Consider the following 22,437-nt stretch of genomic DNA (forward strand, 5'->3'; position numbering starts at 1 on the left):
AGTGCCTGCTAGGCCGGTGCTAGGTGCGTGGCTGCTGTTTGTGGTTGTGAGGTCAGTGGTGGCTCAGTGCCTGCTAGGCCAGTGCTAGGTGCGTGGCTGCTCTTTTGAATTGTGAGGTCACTTGTGGCTCAGTGCCTGCTAGGCCAGTTCTAGGTGGATGGCTGCTCTTTTCAATTGCGAGGTCAGTGGTGGCTCAGTGCCTGCTAGGCCAGTGCTAGGTGCGTGGCTGCTGTTTGTGGTTGTGAGGTCACTTGTGGCTCAGTGCCTGCTAGGCCAGTGCTAGGTGCGTGGCTGCTGGTTGTGGTTGTGACGTCACTTGTGTCTCAGTGCCTGCTAGGCCAGTGCTAGGTGCGTGGTTGCTGTTGGTGGTTGTGAGGTCAGTGGTGGCTCAGTGCCTGCTAGGCCAGTGCTAGTTGCGTGGCTGCTCTTTTCAATTGCGAGTTCACTTCTGTCTCAGTGCCTGCAAGGCCAGGGCTAGGTGCGTGGCTGCTGTTTGTGGCTGTGAGATCAGTGGTGGCTCAGTGCCTGCTAGGCCAGTGCTAGGTGCGTGGCTGCTGGTTGTGGTTGTGAGGTCACTTGTGGCTCAGTGCCTGCTAGGCCAGTGCTAGGTGCGTGGGTGCTGTTGGTGGTTGTGAGGTCAGTGGTGGCTCAGTGCCTGCTAGGCCAGTGCTAGGTGCGTGGATGCTGTTTGTGGTTGTGAGGTCAGTGGTGGCTCAGTGCCTGCTAGGCCAGTGCTAGGTGCGTGGGTGCTGTTTGTGGTTGTGAGGTCAGTGGTGGCTCAGTGCCTGCTAGGCCAGTGCTAGGTGCGTGGCTGCTGTTTGTGGTTGTGAGGTCAGTGGTGGCTCAGTGCCTGCTAGGCCAGTGCTAGGTGCGTGGGTGCTGTTTGTGGTTGTGAGGTCAGTGGTGGCTCAGTGCCTGCTAGGCCAGTGCTAGGTGCGTGGGTGCTGTTTGTGGTTGTGAGGTCAGTGGTGGCTCAGTGCCTGCTAGGCCAGTGCTAGGTGCGTGGCTGCTGTTTGTGGTTGTGAGGTCAGTGGTGGCTCAGTGCCTGCTAGGCCAGTGCTAGGTGCGTGGGTGCTGTTTGTGGTTGTGAGGTCAGTGGTGGCTCAGTGCCTGCTAGGCCAGTGCTAGGTGTGTGGTTGCTGTTGGTGGTTGTGAGGTCAGTGGTGGCTCAGTGCCTGCTAGGCCAGTGCTAGGTGCGTGGGTGCTGTTTGTGGTTGTGAGGTCAGTGGTGGCTCAGTGCCTGCTAGGCCAGTGCTAGGTGCGTGGCTGCTGTTTTCAGTTGTGAGGTCAGTGGTTGCTCAGTGCCTGCTAGGCCAGTGCTAGGTGCGTGGTTGCTGTTTGTGGTTGTGAGGTCAGTGGTGGCTCAGTGCCTGCTAGGCCAGTGCTAGGTGCGTGGGTGCTGTTTGTGGTTGTGAGGTCAGTGGTGGCTCAGTGCCTGCTAGGCCAGTGCTAGGTGCGTGGGTGCTGTTTGTGGTTGTGAGGTCAGTGGTGGCTCAGTGCCTGCTAGGCCAGTGCTAGGTGCGTGGGTGCTGTTTGTGGTTGTGAGGTCAGTGGTGGCTCAGTGCCTGCTAGGCCAGTGCTAGGTGTGTGGTTGCTGTTGGTGGTTGTGAGGTCAGTGGTGGCTCAGTGCCTGCTAGGCCAGTGCTAGGTGCGTGGGTGCTGTTTGTGGTTGTGAGGTCAGTGGTGGCTCAGTGCCTGCTAGGCCAGTGCTAGGTGCGTGGCTGCTCTTTTCAATTGCGAGTTCACTTGTGTCTCAGTGCCTGCTAGGCCAGTGCTAGGTGGGTGGCTGCTGTTTTCAATTGCGAGGTCACTTGTGGCTCAGTGCCTGCTAGGCCAGTGCTAGGTGCGTGGCTGCTGTTTGTGGCTGTGAGGTCAGTGGTGGCTCAGTGCCTGCTAGGCCAGTGCTAGGTGCGTGGCTGCTCTTTTCAATTGCGAGGTCCCTTGTGTCTCAGTGCCTGCTAGGCCAGTGCTAGGTGCGTGGATGCTGTTTTCAACTGTGAGGTCAGTGGTGTCTCAGTGCCTGCTAGGCCAGTGCTAGGTGCGTGGGTGCTCTTTGTGGTTGTGAGGTCCCTTGTGGCTCAGTGCCTGCTAGGCCAGTGATAGGTGCGTGGGTGCTGTTTGTGGCTGTGAGGTCAGTGGTGGCTCAGTGCCTGCTAGGCCAGTGCTAGGTGCGTGGCTGCTGTTTGTGGTTGTGAGGTCAGTGGTGGCTCAGTGCCTGCTAGGCCAGTGCTAGGTGCGTGGGTGCTGTTTGTGGTTGTGAGGTCAGTGGTGGCTCAGTGCCTGCTAGGCCAGTGCTAGGTGCGTGGCTGCTGTTTGTTTTTGTGAGGTCAGTGGTGGCTCAGTACCTGCTAGGCCAGTGCTAGGTGCGTGGGTGCTCTTTGTGGTTGTCAGGTCCCTTGTTTCTCAGTGCCTGCTAGGCCAGTGCTAGGTGCGTGGCTGCTGTTTGTGGTTGTGAGGTCAGTGGTGGCTCAGTGCCTGCTAGGCCAGTGCTAGGTGTGTGGGTGCTTTTTGTGGTTGTCAGGTCCCTTGTTTCTCAGTGCCTGCTAGGCCAGTGCTAGGTGCGTGGCTGCTGTTTGTGGTTGTGAGGTCTGTGGTGGCTCAGTGCCTGCTAGGCCAGTGCTAGGTGCGTGGCTGCTGTTTTCAATTGTGAGGTCAGTGGTGGCTCAGTGCCTGCTAGGCCAGTGCTAGGTGCGTGGCTGCTGTTTTCAATTGTGAGGTCAGTGGTGGCTCAGTGCCTGCTAGGCCAGTGCTAGGTGCGTGGCTGCTGTTTGTGGTTGTGAGGTCAGTGGTGGCTTGTGCCTGCTAGGCCAGTGCTAGGTGTGTGGCTGCTGTTTGTGGTTGTGAGGTCAGTGGTGGCTCCTGCCTGCTAGGCCAGTGCTAGGTGTGTGGCTGCTCTTTTCAATTGTGAGGTCAGTGGTGGCTCAGTGCCTGCTAGGCCAGTGCTAGGTGTGTGGTTGCTGTTGGTGGTTGTGAGGTCAGTGGTGGCTCAGTGCCTGCTAGGCCAGTGCTAGGTGCGTGGCTGCTGTTTGTGGTTGTGAGGTCAGTGGTGGCTCAGTGCCTGCTAGGCCAGTGCTAGGTGCATGGCTGCTGTTTTCAATTGTGAGGTCAGTGGTGGCTCAGTGCCTGCTAGGCCAGTGCTAGGTGCGTGGCTGCTCTTTTCAATTGTGAGGTCAGTGGTGGCTCAGTGCCTGCTAGGCCAGTGCTAGGTGCGTGGCTGCTGTTTTCAATTGTGAGGTCAGTGGTGGCTCAGTGCCTGCTAGGCCAGTGCTAGGTGCGTGGGTGCTGTTTGTGGTTGTGAGGTCCCTTGTGGCTCAGTGCCTGCTAGGCCAGTGCTAGGTGCGTGGGTGCTGTTTGTGGCTGTGAGGTCAGTGGTGGCTCAGTGCCTGCTAGGCCAGTGCTAGGTGCGTGGCTGCTGTTTGTGGTTGTGAGGTCAGTGGTGGCTCAGTGCCTGCTAGGCCAGTGCTAGGTGCGTGGGTGCTGTTTGTGGTTGTGAGGTCAGTGGTGGCTCAGTGCCTGCTAGGCCAGTGCTAGGTGCGTGGCTGCTGTTTGTTGTTGTGAGGTCAGTGGTGGCTCAGTGCCTGCTAGGCCAGTGCTAGGTGCGTGGGTGCTCTTTGTGGTTGTCAGGTCCCTTGTTTCTCAGTGCCTGCTAGGCCAGTGCTAGGTGCGTGGCTGCTGTTTGTGGTTGTGAGGTCAGTGGTGGCTCAGTGCCTGCTAGGCCAGTGCTAGGTGCGTGGGTGCTCTTTGTGGTTGTCAGGTCCCTTGTTTCTCAGTGCCTGCTAGGCCAGTGCTAGGTGCGTGGCTGCTGTTTGTGGTTGTGAGGTCTGTGGTGGCTCAGTGCCTGCTAGGCCAGTGCTAGGTGCGTGGCTGCTGTTTTCAATTGTGAGGTCAGTGGTGGCTCAGTGCCTGCTAGGCCAGTGCTAGGTGTGTGGCTGCTCTTTTCAATTGTGAGGTCAGTGGTGGCTCAGTGCCTGCTAGGCCAGTGCTAGGTGTGTGGTTGCTGTTGGTGGTTGTGAGGTCAGTGGTGGCTCAGTGCCTGCTAGGCCAGTGCTAGGTGCGTGGCTGCTGTTTGTGGTTGTGAGGTCAGTGGTGGCTCAGTGCCTGCTAGGCCAGTGCTAGGTGTGTGGCTGCTCTTTTCAATTGCGAGTTCACTTGTGTCTCAGTGCCTGCTAGGCCAGTGCTAGGTGCGTGGCTGCTGTTTGTGGCTGTGAGGTCAGTGGTGGCTCAGTGCCTGCTAGGCCAGTGCTAGGTGCGTGGCTGCTGTTTGTGGTTGTGAGGTCACTTGTGGCTCAGTGCCTGCTACGCCAGTGCTAGGTGCGTGGCTGCTCTTTTCAATTGCGAGGTCCCTTGTGTCTCAGTGCCTGCTAGGCCAGTGCTAGGTGCGTGGCTGCTGTTTGTGGTTGTGAGGTCAGTGGTGTCTCAGTGCCTGCTAGGCCAGTGCTAGGTGCGTGGGTGCTCTTTGTGGTTGTGAGGTCCCTTGTGGCTCAGTGCCTGCTAGGCCAGTGCTAGGTGCGTGGCTGCTGTTTGTGGCTGTGAGGTCAGTGGTGGCTCAGTGCCTGCTAGGCCAGTGCTAGGTGCGTGGGTGCTGTTTGTGGTTGTGAGGTCAGTGGTGGCTCAGTGCCTGCTAGGCCAGTGCTAGGTGCGTGGCTGCTGTTTGTGGTTGTGAGGTCAGTGGTGGCTCAGTGCCTGCTAGGCCAGTGCTAGGTGCGTGGCTGCTGTTTGTGGTTGTGAGGTCACTTGTGGCTCAGTGCCTGCTAGGCCAGTGCTAGGTGGGTGGCTGCTGTTTTCAGTTGTGAGGTCAGTGGTGGCTCAGTGCCTGCTAGGCCAGTGCTAGGTGCGTGGCTGCTGTTTGTGGCTGTGAGATCAGTGGTGGCTCAGTGCCTGCTAGGCCAGTGCTAGGTGCGTGGGTGCTCTTTGTGGTTGTCAGGTCCCTTGTTTCTCAGTGCCTGCTAGGCCAGTGCTAGGTGCGTGGCTGCTGTTTGTGGTTGTGAGGTCAGTGGTGGCTCAGTGCCTGCTAGGCCAGTGCTAGGTGTGTGGGTGCTCTTTGTGGTTGTCAGGTCCCTTGTTTCTCAGTGCCTGCTAGGCCAGTGCTAGGTGGGTGGCTGCTGTTTGTGGTTGTGAGGTCAGTGGTGGCTCAGTGCCTGCTAGGCCAGTGCTAGGTGCGTGGCTGCTGTTTGTGGTTGTGAGGTCAGTGGTGGCTCAGTGCCTGCTAGGCCAGTGCTAGGTGCGTGGCTGCTGTTTTCAATTGTGAGGTCAGTGGTGGCTCAGTGCCTGCTAGGCCAGTGCTAGGTGCGTGGCTGCTGTTTTCAATTGTGAGGTCAGTGGTGTCTCAGTGCCTGCTAGGCCAGTGCTAGGTGCGTGGCTGCTGTTTGTGGTTGTGAGGTCAGTGGTGGCTCAGTGCCTGCTAGGCCAGTGCTAGGTGCGTGGCTGCTGTTTGTGGTTGTGAGGTCACTTCTGTCTCAGTGCCTGCTAGGCCAGTGCTAGGTGCGTGGCTGCTGTTTGTTGTTGTGAGGTCAGTGGTGGCTCAGTGCCTGCTAGGCCAGTGCTAGGTGCGTGGCTGCTGTTTGTGGTTGTGAGGTCAGTGGTGGCTCAGTGCCTGCTAGGCCAGTGCTAGGTGCGTGGGTGCTTTTTGTGGTTGTGAGGTCAGTGGTGGCTCAGTGCCTGCTAGGCCAGTGCTAGGTGCGTGGCTGCTGTTTGTGGTTGTGTGGTCAGTGGTGGCTCAGTGCCTGCTAGGCCAGTGCTAGGTGCGTGGCTGCTGGTTGTGGTTGTGACGTCACTTGTGGCTCAGTGCCTGCTAGGCCAGTGATAGGTGCGTGGCTGCTGTTTTCAGTTGTGAGGTCAGTGGTTGCTCAGTGCCTGCTAGGCCAGTGCTAGGTGCGTGGCTGCTGTTTGTTGTTGTGAGGTCAGTGGTGGCTCAGTGCCTGCTAGGCCAGTGCTAGGTGCGTGGGTGCTGTTTAAATTGTGAGGTCAATGGTGGCTCAGTGCCTGCTAGGCCAGTGCTAGGTGCGTGGCTGCTGTTTGTGGTTGTGAGGTCAGTGGTGGCTCAGTGCCTGCTAGGCCAGTGCTAGGTGCGTGGCTGCTGTTTGTGGCTGTGAGATCAGTGGTGGCTCAGTGCCTGCTAGGCCAGTGCTAGGTGCGTGGGTGCTCTTTGTGGTTGTCAGGTCCCTTGTTTCTCAGTGCCTGCTAGGCCAGTGCTAGGTGCGTGGCTGCTGTTTGTGGTTGTGAGGTCAGTGGTGGCTCAGTGCCTGCTAGGCCAGTGCTAGGTGCGTGGCTGCTGTTTGTGGCTGTGAGGTCAGTGGTGGCTCAGTGCCTGCTAGGCCAGTGCTAGGTGCGTGGGTGCTCTTTGTGGTTGTGAGGTCAGTGGTGGCTCAGTGCCTGCTAGGCCAGTGCTAGGTGCGTGGGTGCTGTTTGTGGCTGTGAGGTCAGTGGTGGCTCAGTGCCTGCTAGGCCAGTGCTAGGTGCGTGGGTGCTGTTTGTGGTTTTCAGGTCCCTTGTTTCTCAGTGCCTGCTAGGCCGGTGCTAGGTGCGTGGCTGCTGTTTGTGGTTGTGAGGTCAGTGGTGGCTCAGTGCCTGCTAGGCCAGTGCTAGGTGCGTGGCTGCTGTTTTGAACTGTGAGGTCAGTGGTGGCTCAGTGCCTGCTAGGCCAGTTCTAGGTGGATGGCTGCTCTTTTCAATTGCGAGGTCAGTGGTGGCTCAGTGCCTGCTAGGCCAGTGCTAGGTGCGTGGCTGCTGTTTGTGGTTGTGAGGTCACTTGTGGCTCAGTGCCTGCTAGGCCAGTGCTAGGTGCGTGGCTGCTGGTTGTGGTTGTGACGTCACTTGTGTCTCAGTGCCTGCTAGGCCAGTGCTAGGTGCGTGGTTGCTGTTGGTGGTTGTGAGGTCAGTGGTGGCTCAGTGCCTGCTAGGCCAGTGCTAGTTGCGTGGCTGCTCTTTTCAATTGCGAGTTCACTTCTGTCTCAGTGCTTGCAAGGCCAGGGCTAGGTGCGTGGCTGCTGTTTGTGGCTGTGAGATCAGTGGTGGCTCAGTGCCTGCTAGGCCAGTGCTAGGTGCGTGGCTGCTGGTTGTGGTTGTGAGGTCACTTGTGGCTCAGTGCCTGCTAGGCCAGTGCTAGGTGCGTGGGTGCTGTTGGTGGTTGTGAGGTCAGTGGTGGCTCAGTGCCTGCTAGGCCAGTGCTAGGTGCGTGGCTGCTGTTTGTGGTTGTGAGGTCAGTGGTGGCTCAGTGCCTGCTAGGCCAGTGCTAGGTGCGTGGGTGCTGTTTGTGGTTGTGAGGTCAGTGGTGGCTCAGTGCCTGCTAGGCCAGTGCTAGGTGCGTGGGTGCTGTTTGTGGTTGTGAGGTCAGTGGTGGCTCAGTGCCTGCTAGGCCAGTGCTAGGTGCGTGGCTGCTGTTTGTGGTTGTGAGGTCAGTGGTGGCTCAGTGCCTGCTAGGCCAGTGCTAGGTGCGTGGGTGCTGTTTGTGGTTGTGAGGTCAGTGGTGGCTCAGTGCCTGCTAGGCCAGTGCTAGGTGTGTGGCTGCTGTTTGTTGTTGTGAGGTCAGTGGTGGCTCAGTGCCTGCTAGGCCAGTGCTAGGTGCGTGGGTGCTGTTTGTGGTTGTGAGGTCAGTGGTGGCTCAGTGCCTGCTAGGCCAGTGCTAGGTGCGTGGCTGCTGTTTGTGGTTGTGTGGTCAGTGGTGGCTCAGTGCCTGCTAGGCCAGTGCTAGGTGCGTGGCTGCTGGTTGTGGTTGTGACGTCACTTGTGGCTCAGTGCCTGCTAGGCCAGTGATAGGTGCGTGGCTGCTGTTTTCAGTTGTGAGGTCAGTGGTTGCTCAGTGCCTGCTAGGCCAGTGCTAGGTGCGTGGCTGCTGTTTGTTGTTGTGAGGTCAGTGGTGGCTCAGTGCCTGCTAGGCCAGTGCTAGGTGCGTGGGTGCTGTTTAAATTGTGAGGTCAATGGTGGCTCAGTGCCTGCTAGGCCAGTGCTAGGTGCGTGGCTGCTGTTTGTGGTTGTGAGGTCAGTGGTGGCTCAGTGCCTGCTAGGCCAGTGCTAGGTGCGTGGCTGCTGTTTGTGGCTGTGAGATCAGTGGTGGCTCAGTGCCTGCTAGGCCAGTGCTAGGTGCGTGGGTGCTCTTTGTGGTTGTCAGGTCCCTTGTTTCTCAGTGCCTGCTAGGCCAGTGCTAGGTGCGTGGCTGCTGTTTGTGGTTGTGAGGTCAGTGGTGGCTCAGTGCCTGCTAGGCCAGTGCTAGGTGCGTGGCTGCTGTTTGTGGCTGTGAGGTCAGTGGTGGCTCAGTGCCTGCTAGGCCAGTGCTAGGTGCGTGGGTGCTCTTTGTGGTTGTGAGGTCAGTGGTGGCTCAGTGCCTGCTAGGCCAGTGCTAGGTGCGTGGGTGCTGTTTGTGGCTGTGAGGTCAGTGGTGGCTCAGTGCCTGCTAGGCCAGTGCTAGGTGCGTGGGTGCTGTTTGTGGTTTTCAGGTCCCTTGTTTCTCAGTGCCTGCTAGGCCGGTGCTAGGTGCGTGGCTGCTGTTTGTGGTTGTGAGGTCAGTGGTGGCTCAGTGCCTGCTAGGCCAGTGCTAGGTGCGTGGCTGCTGTTTTGAACTGTGAGGTCAGTGGTGGCTCAGTGCCTGCTAGGCCAGTTCTAGGTGGATGGCTGCTCTTTTCAATTGCGAGGTCAGTGGTGGCTCAGTGCCTGCTAGGCCAGTGCTAGGTGCGTGGCTGCTGTTTGTGGTTGTGAGGTCACTTGTGGCTCAGTGCCTGCTAGGCCAGTGCTAGGTGCGTGGCTGCTGGTTGTGGTTGTGACGTCACTTGTGTCTCAGTGCCTGCTAGGCCAGTGCTAGGTGCGTGGTTGCTGTTGGTGGTTGTGAGGTCAGTGGTGGCTCAGTGCCTGCTAGGCCAGTGCTAGTTGCGTGGCTGCTCTTTTCAATTGCGAGTTCACTTCTGTCTCAGTGCCTGCAAGGCCAGGGCTAGGTGCGTGGCTGCTGTTTGTGGCTGTGAGATCAGTGGTGGCTCAGTGCCTGCTAGGCCAGTGCTAGGTGCGTGGCTGCTGGTTGTGGTTGTGAGGTCACTTGTGGCTCAGTGCCTGCTAGGCCAGTGCTAGGTGCGTGGGTGCTGTTGGTGGTTGTGAGGTCAGTGGTGGCTCAGTGCCTGCTAGGCCAGTGCTAGGTGCGTGGCTGCTGTTTGTGGTTGTGAGGTCAGTGGTGGCTCAGTGCCTGCTAGGCCAGTGCTAGGTGCGTGGGTGCTGTTTGTGGTTGTGAGGTCAGTGGTGGCTCAGTGCCTGCTAGGCCAGTGCTAGGTGCGTGGGTGCTGTTTGTGGTTGTGAGGTCAGTGGTGGCTCAGTGCCTGCTAGGCCAGTGCTAGGTGCGTGGCTGCTGTTTGTGGTTGTGAGGTCAGTGGTGGCTCAGTGCCTGCTAGGCCAGTGCTAGGTGCGTGGGTGCTGTTTGTGGTTGTGAGGTCAGTGGTGGCTCAGTGCCTGCTAGGCCAGTGCTAGGTGTGTGGTTGCTGTTGGTGGTTGTGAGGTCAGTGGTGGCTCAGTGCCTGCTAGGCCAGTGCTAGGTGCGTGGGTGCTGTTTGTGGTTGTGAGGTCAGTGGTGGCTCAGTGCCTGCTAGGCCAGTGCTAGGTGCGTGGCTGCTGTTTTCAGTTGTGAGGTCAGTGGTTGCTCAGTGCCTGCTAGGCCAGTGCTAGGTGCGTGGTTGCTGTTTGTGGTTTTGAGGTCAGTGGTGGCTCAGTGCCTGCTAGGCCAGTGCTAGGTGCGTGGGTGCTGTTTGTGGTTGTGAGGTCAGTGGTGGCTCAGTGCCTGCTAGGCCAGTGCTAGGTGCGTGGCTGCTGTTTGTGGTTGTGAGGTCAGTGGTGGCTCAGTGCCTGCTAGGCCAGTGCTAGGTGCGTGGGTGCTGTTTGTGGTTGTGAGGTCAGTGGTGGCTCAGTGCCTGCTAGGCCAGTGCTAGGTGTGTGGTTGCTGTTGGTGGTTGTGAGGTCAGTGGTGGCTCAGTGCCTGCTAGGCCAGTGCTAGGTGCGTGGCTGCTGTTTGTGGTTGTGAGGTCAGTGGTGGCTCAGTGCCTGCTAGGCCAGTGCTAGGTGCGTGGCTGCTCTTTTCAATTGCGAGTTCACTTGTGTCTCAGTGCCTGCTAGGCCAGTGCTAGGTGGGTGGCTGCTGTTTTCAATTGCGAGGTCACTTGTGGCTCAGTGCCTGCTAGGCCAGTGCTAGGTGCGTGGCTGCTGTTTGTGGCTGTGAGGTCAGTGGTGGCTCAGTGCCTGCTAGGCCAGTGCTAGGTGCGTGGCTGCTCTTTTCAATTGCGAGGTCCCTTGTGTCTCAGTGCCTGCTAGGCCAGTGCTAGGTGCGTGGATGCTGTTTTCAACTGTGAGGTCAGTGGTGTCTCAGTGCCTGCTAGGCCAGTGCTAGGTGCGTGGGTGCTCTTTGTGGTTGTGAGGTCCCTTGTGGCTCAGTGCCTGCTAGGCCAGTGATAGGTGCGTGGGTGCTGTTTGTGGCTGTGAGGTCAGTGGTGGCTCAGTGCCTGCTAGGCCAGTGCTAGGTGCGTGGCTGCTGTTTGTGGTTGTGAGGTCAGTGGTGGCTCAGTGCCTGCTAGGCCAGTGCTAGGTGCGTGGGTGCTGTTTGTGGTTGTGAGGTCAGTGGTGGCTCAGTGCCTGCTAGGCCAGTGCTAGGTGCGTGGCTGCTGTTTGTTTTTGTGAGGTCAGTGGTGGCTCAGTACCTGCTAGGCCAGTGCTAGGTGCGTGGGTGCTCTTTGTGGTTGTCAGGTCCCTTGTTTCTCAGTGCCTGCTAGGCCAGTGCTAGGTGCGTGGCTGCTGTTTGTGGTTGTGAGGTCAGTGGTGGCTCAGTGCCTGCTAGGCCAGTGCTAGGTGTGTGGGTGCTTTTTGTGGTTGTCAGGTCCCTTGTTTCTCAGTGCCTGCTAGGCCAGTGCTAGGTGCGTGGCTGCTGTTTGTGGTTGTGAGGTCTGTGGTGGCTCAGTGCCTGCTAGGCCAGTGCTAGGTGCGTGGCTGCTGTTTTCAATTGTGAGGTCAGTGGTGGCTCAGTGCCTGCTAGGCCAGTGCTAGGTGCGTGGCTGCTGTTTGTGGTTGTGAGGTCAGTGGTGGCTTGTGCCTGCTAGGCCAGTGCTAGGTGTGTGGCTGCTGTTTGTGGTTGTGAGGTCAGTGGTGGCTCCTGCCTGCTAGGCCAGTGCTAGGTGTGTGGCTGCTCTTTTCAATTGTGAGGTCAGTGGTGGCTCAGTGCCTGCTAGGCCAGTGCTAGGTGTGTGGTTGCTGTTGGTGGTTGTGAGGTCAGTGGTGGCTCAGTGCCTGCTAGGCCAGTGCTAGGTGCGTGGCTGCTGTTTGTGGTTGTGAGGTCAGTGGTGGCTCAGTGCCTGCTAGGCCAGTGCTAGGTGCATGGCTGCTGTTTTCAATTGTGAGGTCAGTGGTGGCTCAGTGCCTGCTAGGCCAGTGCTAGGTGCGTGGCTGCTCTTTTCAATTGTGAGGTCAGTGGTGGCTCAGTGCCTGCTAGGCCAGTGCTAGGTGCGTGGCTGCTGTTTTCAATTGTGAGGTCAGTGGTGGCTCAGTGCCTGCTAGGCCAGTGCTAGGTGCGTGGGTGCTGTTTGTGGTTGTGAGGTCCCTTGTGGCTCAGTGCCTGCTAGGCCAGTGCTAGGTGCGTGGGTGCTGTTTGTGGCTGTGAGGTCAGTGGTGGCTCAGTGCCTGCTAGGCCAGTGCTAGGTGCGTGGCTGCTGTTTGTGGTTGTGAGGTCAGTGGTGGCTCAGTGCCTGCTAGGCCAGTGCTAGGTGCGTGGGTGCTGTTTGTGGTTGTGAGGTCAGTGGTGGCTCAGTGCCTGCTAGGCCAGTGCTAGGTGCGTGGCTGCTGTTTGTTGTTGTGAGGTCAGTGGTGGCTCAGTGCCTGCTAGGCCAGTGCTAGGTGCGTGGGTGCTCTTTGTGGTTGTCAGGTCCCTTGTTTCTCAGTGCCTGCTAGGCCAGTGCTAGGTGCGTGGCTGCTGTTTGTGGTTGTGAGGTCAGTGGTGGCTCAGTGCCTGCTAGGCCAGTGCTAGGTGCGTGGGTGCTCTTTGTGGTTGTCAGGTCCCTTGTTTCTCAGTGCCTGCTAGGCCAGTGCTAGGTGCGTGGCTGCTGTTTGTGGTTGTGAGGTCTGTGGTGGCTCAGTGCCTGCTAGGCCAGTGCTAGGTGCGTGGCTGCTGTTTTCAATTGTGAGGTCAGTGGTGGCTCAGTGCCTGCTAGGCCAGTGCTAGGTGTGTGGCTGCTCTTTTCAATTGTGAGGTCAGTGGTGGCTCAGTGCCTGCTAGGCCAGTGCTAGGTGTGTGGTTGCTGTTGGTGGTTGTGAGGTCAGTGGTGGCTCAGTGCCTGCTAGGCCAGTGCTAGGTGCGTGGCTGCTGTTTGTGGTTGTGAGGTCAGTGGTGGCTCAGTGCCTGCTAGGCCAGTGCTAGGTGTGTGGCTGCTCTTTTCAATTGCGAGTTCACTTGTGTCTCAGTGCCTGCTAGGCCAGTGCTAGGTGCGTGGCTGCTGTTTGTGGCTGTGAGGTCAGTGGTGGCTCAGTGCCTGCTAGGCCAGTGCTAGGTGCGTGGCTGCTGTTTGTGGTTGTGAGGTCACTTGTGGCTCAGTGCCTGCTACGCCAGTGCTAGGTGCGTGGCTGCTCTTTTCAATTGCGAGGTCCCTTGTGTCTCAGTGCCTGCTAGGCCAGTGCTAGGTGCGTGGCTGCTGTTTGTGGTTGTGAGGTCAGTGGTGTCTCAGTGCCTGCTAGGCCAGTGCTAGGTGCGTGGGTGCTCTTTGTGGTTGTGAGGTCCCTTGTGGCTCAGTGCCTGCTAGGCCAGTGCTAGGTGCGTGGCTGCTGTTTGTGGCTGTGAGGTCAGTGGTGGCTCAGTGCCTGCTAGGCCAGTGCTAGGTGCGTGGGTGCTGTTTGTGGTTGTGAGGTCAGTGGTGGCTCAGTGCCTGCTAGGCCAGTGCTAGGTGCGTGGCTGCTGTTTGTGGTTGTGAGGTCAGTGGTGGCTCAGTGCCTGCTAGGCCAGTGCTAGGTGCGTGGCTGCTGTTTGTGGTTGTGAGGTCACTTGTGGCTCAGTGCCTGCTAGGCCAGTGCTAGGTGGGTGGCTGCTGTTTTCAGTTGTGAGGTCAGTGGTGGCTCAGTGCCTGCTAGGCCAGTGCTAGGTGCGTGGCTGCTGTTTGTGGCTGTGAGATCAGTGGTGGCTCAGTGCCTGCTAGGCCAGTGCTAGGTGCGTGGGTGCTCTTTGTGGTTGTCAGGTCCCTTGTTTCTCAGTGCCTGCTAGGCCAGTGCTAGGTGCGTGGCTGCTGTTTGTGGTTGTGAGGTCAGTGGTGGCTCAGTGCCTGCTAGGCCAGTGCTAGGTGTGTGGGTGCTCTTTGTGGTTGTCAGGTCCCTTGTTTCTCAGTGCCTGCTAGGCCAGTGCTAGGTGGGTGGCTGCTGTTTGTGGTTGTGAGGTCAGTGGTGGCTCAGTGCCTGCTAGGCCAGTGCTAGGTGCGTGGCTGCTGTTTGTGGTTGTGAGGTCAGTGGTGGCTCAGTGCCTGCTAGGCCAGTGCTAGGTGCGTGGCTGCTGTTTTCAATTGTGAGGTCAGTGGTGGCTCAGTGCCTGCTAGGCCAGTGCTAGGTGCGTGGCTGCTGTTTTCAATTGTGAGGTCAGTGGTGTCTCAGTGCCTGCTAGGCCAGTGCTAGGTGCGTGGCTGCTGTTTGTGGTTGTGAGGTCAGTGGTGGCTCAGTGCCTGCTAGGCCAGTGCTAGGTGCGTGGGTGCTGTTTGTGGTTGTGAGGTCACTTGTGGCTCAGTGCCTGCTAGGCCAGTGCTAGGTGCGTGGCTGCTGTTTGTTGTTGTGAGGTCAGTGGTGGCTCAGTGCCTGCTAGGCCAGTGCTAGGTGCGTGGCTGCTGTTTGTGGTTGTGAGGTCAGTGGTGGCTCAGTGCCTGCTAGGCCAGTGCTAGGTGCGTGGTTGCTGTTTGTGGTTGTGAGGTCAGTGGTGGTTCAGTGCCTGATAGGCCAGTGCTGGTTATTTTCCTTCTCTTTTCAATTATGACGTCATTTGTGGTTCAGTGTCTGGTATTTAACTTTCTTTTCACTTTTGTTCATTCTCGTGCTCTGGTAATGAGCAGAAGCAGTTAGAATCTCTCTTTTTTTTTTTTTTATTTTTCTTTGTAGCAATACGATGCTTCCTGTTTGGAGCACAAGGCGGGACCCCAAGCAGTTTTTTGTTACACCTTTTAAGGAATAGTAAGTTGTTACATATTCAGTACTTCAGTTTACATAACTACCACATCTATCCACGACTCTTATTTCTACCAGTCCCCTTGCCGTGTTATTGTATGATTTAGATTCATGCCAGCCTTTATGGTCCATCTTATAACTATTCATTAGCTGATTTGCACCTCTTCTGGTGGTACCTTTGAATAACTTTTGTCCAGCTGCCTGGGTTAAACTGGCTTCTTTGCAGTTCTTCAGCTGCGAACGAAAACCAGGGCTAAGACAAGGTCAGATAAGATGTTCTGCTTGCAGGGCACCGTGACTTTGCCTGTTCTTCCTCTGCAAAAGCTCGAGTATAGTGGACATTTTCTTAACATTCCCTCCTTTTATTTTTAAGCATACCTGCCTTCAATGTTATGCTGGTCTAGACTCATGTCCCCTTACACACGAGACGCAAGTGGAACATATTAGACGCATGCAGGAGACACAACAGAAAAGCACAGTTCCTAATGCCAGAATTAACATTAAAATTATTCAAACACATCTGGTCCACACTCCCAGATGCGGTAGCCATGACCACAGCCACGACCAGTCTGCTGCTAGGGCATTAGACAGGGCCTGCTCTTTGGGTATTCGATGGAAGGTACAAACATATTGTTGAATGACGTTTACAGCATATTCAATTTGTTTTGATATGTTTGCATAAAAACAACAGGCGGTGTTTACCAGCACACACACTCCTCCCTGTGTGGCCAACAGGCAATCTAAAGCCCATCGATTTTGGACGGCAAATTGAGAGAGAGAGTTCACTTCAATTTGTAGATTTTTTGAGACATTGAGGCGTTTTGATAGGCATAAGGGACCAGGCGTCCAATGGTGCAGGTGCCAGCCCATCACGGTGGAAAACTCTTGTAGGCATTGGTTCCACGTAAGCAGAATGACACGGATGTCACAATGGTTGGTTTCCCTACTAGGATGGTCTTGTTTCTCTGCCCTGTCCCCTATCAGGCATTGAGGCCCAAGTGACCTCACAACCACAAACAGCAGCCAGAGGACCACAACTGAACTATCAAGCACTGAGGGATAAGTGACCTGATGTCACGCTACGAAGATCTGATAGTAACGACTGAGACAGTAAAGTAATAAAAAACTACGTTTACTTCCTCACGCAAGCTCTTAGATTAGTAACATCCATTAAAATAATGCGATTACCAATTTAGAAAGGATAGCCTGAAAAAGGATAGCCCGAAATCATCGATTATTGATTTAGAAAGGATAGCCCGAAATAATGCAACTACTGATTTAGAAAGGATAACCCGAAACCGTCAGTTACTGCGCTAGTAATTGGAAGCACTGCTTATCCCTACTTCAGAGCTTTCTTGTTCACTCTCTTAGTGAGAGGACTCTCAACCTCGAGGAGTTACCTTAACCCAGCGTCCCAGGAAAAGGGGAGGGAGGGGATACTCATAGTCCAGCCGGAGAGGATGGTCAGGTCACATTCCCGTCCCTGCTCCAACTCTCTTAGCTGCCAAGTCTCTTTTTATATGGCTGGGGCTCTGGGCAAACACTGCTTTTGCTGACCTCTGCGAGTTTCACAATCAAAGGACTGTTTGTTTGTCTGCTTGGAAGGACCCTGCTAGCGAGGCAAGACCACAACACCTCCGTATCGCTTCTCCCCTCCCTGCGGGTCCATGCAGATTCCTTGGCCTTGTCAGGCGACAGAGTTCTTTAGCCGTTAGCTCTTCTAGTCTGCAGCCTTGAGCATATCAGTTGGCAGACTTTTTCAGTCCTGTTAACTCTTAACTCACTTGACAGTCCTTGTTGAATTCCATGAGGCTCCTGACAACCCATTCCTCCTGCCTCTCTAGGTCCCTCTGAATGGCAGCCCTCATCTACAACCCATCTGCTTGTCTGCTCTTCTAGACTGGAACGTTCTAACGTGCATGCAAGAATATTGTGGGAGACAGTGTCAAACACCCTGCTAAAGTCTAGGTAGAGGACATTTACTCTTCTCCATCCACAAATACAGTTATTTATTCATAGAAGGCAATCAGGTCGGTGAGGCAGAATTTACCCTTGGTAAATGCATGCTAACTGTTCCCAGGCACCTTCTTCTCCTTCATGTGCCCAGAAATGTGATCCAAGAGGATTCATTCCGTGACTCGCTGCTAACCAAAGTGTGGCTGAACTGCCTGCAGCTCCCCAGGTTGCCCTTGTGGCCTTTTTGGAAGATGGATGTAACAATTGTCTTTCTGCAGTCATTGGGACTTCACCCCATCTCCACAACCTTTCAAAGATGATAGCAAGTGGCCTTGCAGGGACTGCAGTCAGCTCTCTCAATGTCCTTGTCCAATGTCCTCATCTGCAGTCCATCCGACCTTATTGACTTGTATCGTTTGAATTCTCACAAGTAATCCCTCACGAACCTCCTCCACTGTTGGCTGTTTTTCTCCTCTGGAGTCCTGACTCAAGGCACAACGGCCCAGGAGACCTTCCTTGTGGAAACAAAGCTACAAGGGGTTGAGCTACTCAGGCCTATCTGCATCTGCCGCTACAAGATTCTCTGTCCCATTTAGCAGTGAGGCCACATTTTCCTTTCTATTCTTTGATTCTTACAGAAACAGTAGCAGCTCATCTTCATGCCCTTGACATGCCCTGCAAGTGTCAGTGCTAGGGGAGCTTTTTCTTCCCTGACACCAAGCCTATGACCCTGGACATTATTTCTACATGCCTCCTTTGCCTCTCTCTTCTTCCCCCTTCTGTATGCTGCCCTATCACCCTGGAGCTAAGGTGCGAGGTCCCTGTTTAGCCAAGTTGGTCCCCTGAGATATCTGCTAGTTTTACTGAGTGTGGGGATGGACCATCCTTGTGCTTGGCAGGTGCTGTCCTTAAAGACCTGCTGGCTTTCCTGAGCTTTTGGGCCCTTGAGAGCTGCCTCCCACGGTTTCCTCCCCACCAGTCTCCTGAAGAGGCCGAAGTCTGCTCTTCTCAAGTCCAGGGTCTGTACTCTGCTACTGTCCTTCCTCACTCTCCTCAGGATCTGGGAATGCACATTTTCATGGTCACAGTAGAGAAGGGTGATGCTTACTATCCCATCCCTGATCAGTTCCTCCTTGTCTGAAATTTTCAGACGCAAGAAAGCATTACACTTCTCATCCCATCTGGCAGCTATGCGAAGAAGTTGTCCCAAGAGCAAGAAGAGGAGCAGCATGGACAGGAGGGGAAACAAGGAGCAACACCATGATCCTGGTGCTGAAGAAGGCAAGGAGAGAGAGAGACAGGGGGCTTGGGAAAGCCTTCACCTTACCCAGTTGGGCATGCCACCTCACAGACAATGACATTGCAGGGCAGTCACTCTCAGCCCCCTTGTCAGGCATCATGAAATGGGCCTGTGGCAGGAGAGATGCCCCTCTCCCCTGGCAGAGGTCTGGCTGCAGAGGAGGTGGCTCATGCCCTGGACTCCAGGTATTGACAGCCCATTCCTCCTGCCTGCCTAGAGCCCTCTGAATGGCAGCCCTCAGGCATGTGGCTGGGGTCCCCTGCAGTTTTTTTGTCCTCAGCAAGCATAGTGAGTATTGCCTCTTCCATGTCACTAATCAATCATCTGGTTGTCCATCCATCTAAGAGGTAAATTTCTAAATTGTATTCCACAAGGATATTGTGGGAGACAGTGTCAAACACCTTGCTCAAATCAAGCTGAAAGACATTTTCTGCTCTCCAACCACAAATAGAGCTATGCAATCCTAGAAGGCAATGGGGTTGGTGAGGCACAGTTTACCCTGGGTAAATCCAGGCTGCCTCTTCCCTATGACCTTCTTCTCCCTCATGTGCCCAGAAATGAGTGGACTCACTCCACGACACACTCCTCAACCAGTTGAGGCTGCATGACCTGTTGCTCCCTGGGTTGCCCTCCGGGCCTTTCTTGAGACTGGATGTAATGATTGCCTTTCTGCAGTTATTGAGGGGGGACCACACCCCATCTCCACGACCTTTCAAAGATGACAGAGGGCATCCTTGCTACGACTGTGGCCAGCTCTTTCAGTGTCCTTGGATGCAGCCGTTCCAATCCGACTGGCTTGTAGGGGTGGAGTTCTTGCAAGTCATCCCTCACTCAGCCCTCATGCACTGTTGGTTGCTTTTCTCTTCTGGAGCCCTGACTCTAGGCACAACAGCCCAGGAGACCTTGCTGGAGAAGACAGAAGCCAAAAAGTCGCTGAGCTCCCACCATTCAGCAAAGAGCCAACATTTTCCTTTCTATTCTTTACCATAGCTAAAGCAGCAGCAGCCCTTCTTCATGCCTTTGATGTCCCCTGCCAGTGTGTACCCTCTGAGAGCTTTGGCTTTCATAACACCATCCCTACTCCAGTGAACACAATTTTTGAATTCCTCCTTTGCTGCATATCCCTCCTTCTGCTTTGTCTTTGGTGTCATATTGCCCTGGAGTTGAGCTGTGAGTTCCTGTTTTAGCCTGGTTTCCCCTTCTCATGTTATTTCCTTCTACCAAGAAAAGATCCATGATCTTTTCAAGCACTCGGAGGCTACTACTGTACTGCCCTTCGTTTCCATTTCACCAGGCTGAAGAAGCCCAGGTCCCTCAGCCTCTCCATACAGGCCATGTGCTTCAGGACACTAACCCCATCTTGGAAGACTCCTCTGGACCCTCTCCAGTTGCTCCCCATTCCTCCAGCACTGGGCAGCCCACACTGAGACACACTATTCCAGATGCGGCCACACCAGGGCTGAGTCGAGGGACATAATAATTCCACTTCTCTGGGTGGCCACACGCTTCCTGAAGCAGCCTTGTATGCAGCTGGCCTCATTTGCAGTGAGCGTGCACCACTGGCACATATGGCATCCCTTGTAATGTCCAGGCCCTTCTCCTCAGGGTCACTCCTCTGACGGTCAGGTGCCAGCCTGCCCTGATGCATGGGCTGTTCTGTTCCCCCAATGCAGGACCTGCCACTTCTCCTTGTTTGACAGCATGAGGTTTCCGTTGGTCAAATCCCCAAGTTTCTCAAGGCCCCTCTGGACTGAAGCTCCCTTGTGTCAACTGTAAATGAGTGTGCACAGATGGCTCATCCTGTCTTGTGGTGCCTCTGACAAGATAACAGCAGGAGGACCTGCAGGACACTACACATGATAAAAGGAGGTAGTCGTTTAAAGGAACTGCTGGCAAAGGTAGGGATCACCATGGCAAGCAGCTCAGAAAAACTGAATGAAGAGAACAAAACCAGGGCCAATGGAGATAGGGTAAACAGGGGTTGGCTGACAGCATGGAAGGATATCAGGATGTTAAAAGAGAAGAATTTGGAAGGTGGAAAAGAGGGAAAAATGCAATAAAAGGTGAAACAAAAGAACAATCAGGGCTATTTGGGTGTAGCTACCAAGCAGTCCTGAGCCTGAATGATTCTGACTAGAGCAGGAGAGGGAACGTGCAGTTGATCTGATCATACTTTTGTGAGATCTTCTTCCACAATCACAGGCAAGCTGAATGTTTTCCCAAGATCAAGAGAAGACTTGGGGTGGAAGGAAATGCAGAATCATTCCTTCTGGAAGGAACCCCGGGATGTCTCTGGCCCAACCTCCTTCCCACAGCAGGGTCAGCTAACAGGTCCAATCAGGTTGCTCAGGGCTTTACTCATTTCGGACTTGAAAACCTCTGAGGATGGAGATGGCACAGTCTCTCAGGGCAACCTACCCCAGTGCTTGGCTCTCTGGATGGGTCAAAAGTTTCTCCTTACACCCAGCACAAACCTCTCTTCTTTCAGCTAATGCCCATTGGCCTTCACCCTCACATCATGCACAACAGTGAAGAGCCTGCCTCCATTTTCTTGGTGATGTCCTGGTGGGTACGGGGAGTCTGTTATTAGGTGTCCCCAAAGCCTTCTCTTCTCCAGGCTGAACAAACGCAGCTCCCTCACCTCCCAGAGGGACAAAGTCAACATTACCTAGGTGTGACTAGGAGGTTTAAGGCTCTTTCAGTCCTTCTGGATATTGTTGGATCAGCAAAGGACCTCATGGATGTTAGAGTGCAATCACCCTTACACCATGACTTTCTGCATATGTCACACTCATTTGGAATCGTGTTGTCATGTAGAGGTGTTGCAGGCTGTGAAGAGGACTCACTCTGGACAAGCAGTCACTCATAATGAAACCTTGAACTGAAAACCTTTCAGGCCCAAGAGGCAACCTCACACCACTAGGAGGGGCTGGCTCTGGGGAGGCCATGTCAGGTGCTAAACCATGTGCAGCAAAGGACTTTCTGCCTGCAAGAATTGCAGTGGCTGTCACCAGAGAGGACAAAATCACCAAATCATTGAGGCTGGAAGGGACCTTGGGTGGACTCTAGTCTGACCTCCTGCTCACATAGGGATCAACATCAAATTCACACCAAGTTCCTCAGGCCTTTGTCCAGCTACGTCCTGCAAACCTCCAAAAAGAGAGAGTCCCTAACCCCTCTGGACCCCACCTCAAATGCTGCAGGATCCTCACTGATTTTTCTTCCTTCTATACAATTTTGACTGCACTTGTTTCAGCTTATAACCTTTGCCTCTCATTCTCCTGCCATGAATTCCTGTAAAAACCTGCTTCATTATCAGTGGCAACCTTCAGCTGGGAAGCTGCTATGAGTCCTCCCCAAAACCTTCCCTTTTCTGCGCTGAACAAGCCCTGTTCCCTCAGCCTGTCCTCTCAGGGCAAATGCTCCAGCCCCCAACCACCTTGGGGGCCTGCCACTGGACTGACAACATGTGATCAACAGCGTTCTTCTACAGGCAGCCCCAACTGGACGCAGTCTCTGGATGGGCTCTAATGAGCGGTGAGTAGAGGGAGATAATCACTTCCCTCCATCTCCTGGCTGTGCTCCTGTTCATGCCACCCAGGACACTGTGGCCTCCTTTGTTGCTAGGGCAAGCTGCAGGCTGATGTTCAGCTCCCTGCCCACAAAGACTCCCCAGCCCATATTATTGCAGGGTGTTGGTCTACCCCAGGTGCAGGACCTGCATTTGTCCTTGTTGAATTTCACAAAGTTGGTGACAGATCGTTCCTCCCATCTGCTGAGGTCCCTCTGAATGGCAGCCCTTAAACATATGACTCTTCCTCCTGATGAGGTGTCATCTACAAACGTGATGAGAGTTGCATCCTCCAGGTCACTGGTGAACCTGTCAGACAAGACAGGTCCAAGTATAGACCACTGCATACTCCACCTTCTTGGTAAAGCATGACCCGTTCAAAAAACCCTCTGAGCTCCATCATCCAAACAGCTTTTTACCCACCTGGTTGTCTACCATCTTATCATGATGCTTTATTGTATTCAAGAATATTCATGGAGACAGTGTCCAACACCTTGCTAAAATCATGGTAAATGACATCTAGTACTTTCTGCTCCTCCACAAGCACAATTCTTTTATCACAGAAGGCAATCAGGCTGTGCAGGAATGACTTCCTGACACACTCCTCACCAAAGTGAGGCTGAAGGGCCTGCAGCTCCCTGGGTTGTCCTTGTGGCCTTTTTTGAAGATGGGCACAACACATTCCTTTTTCTGGTCATTGGAACCTCCCCTGATCTCCACAACCTTTCAACAGGTGATAGACTGGCCTTGTTACGATGTTGGCCAGCCCTCTCAGTGTCCTTGGATGCAGCCCATCGCATCCCAGAGACTTGCATGGGCTGAGTACTTACAAGCAATCCCTCACACAACCCTCATTCCCTGCAGGCTGTTTTTCTCTTCTGGAGCCCTGACTCGAGGCACAACAGCTCAGGAGAACTTGCTGGTGAAGACTGAAGCCAAGAACGCACCGAGCTTCTCAGACCCATCTGCATCTGCTATTACTAGAGCCCCTGCCCCATTCAGCAGTGAGACCTGGTGTTCCTTGCTTATTCTTTCTGTGTTAGCGGAGTAGTAGCAGCTTTTCTTCATGCCCTTGATGTCCCTTGCAAGTGTCTACCCTCAGGGAGCTTTGGTTTCACCATCCCTACTTCGGTGGACAAGAGTATCCTGTTGAACCAAGCCAATCTCCCAGGATGTCTCCCAGTTCTAATGGGTATCGCTATGGACCATCCTTGTGCTTGGTGGCTGCTGTCCTTAAAGACCTGCTGGCTTTCCCAAGCTCCATTGCCCCTCAGAGCTGCCTCCAATGGGATCCCCCACCAGTCCCCTGGAGAGGAGTTTCCTCCTTTAATGGCTGGAGTCTGTACACTACTATTGTCCTTCCTCACTGCCCTCACGATCTGGGACTCCACTTTTCCGTAGTCACTGCAGCCAGGGTTTCCACAGATTATCACAGCCCTCATCCGTGCTTCTTTGTGTGAGTACGAGA

The sequence above is a fragment of the Apteryx mantelli genome, chromosome 11 (genome assembly GCF_036417845.1).
Source record: "Apteryx mantelli isolate bAptMan1 chromosome 11, bAptMan1.hap1, whole genome shotgun sequence".
NCBI lineage: Eukaryota > Metazoa > Chordata > Aves > Apterygiformes > Apterygidae > Apteryx > Apteryx mantelli.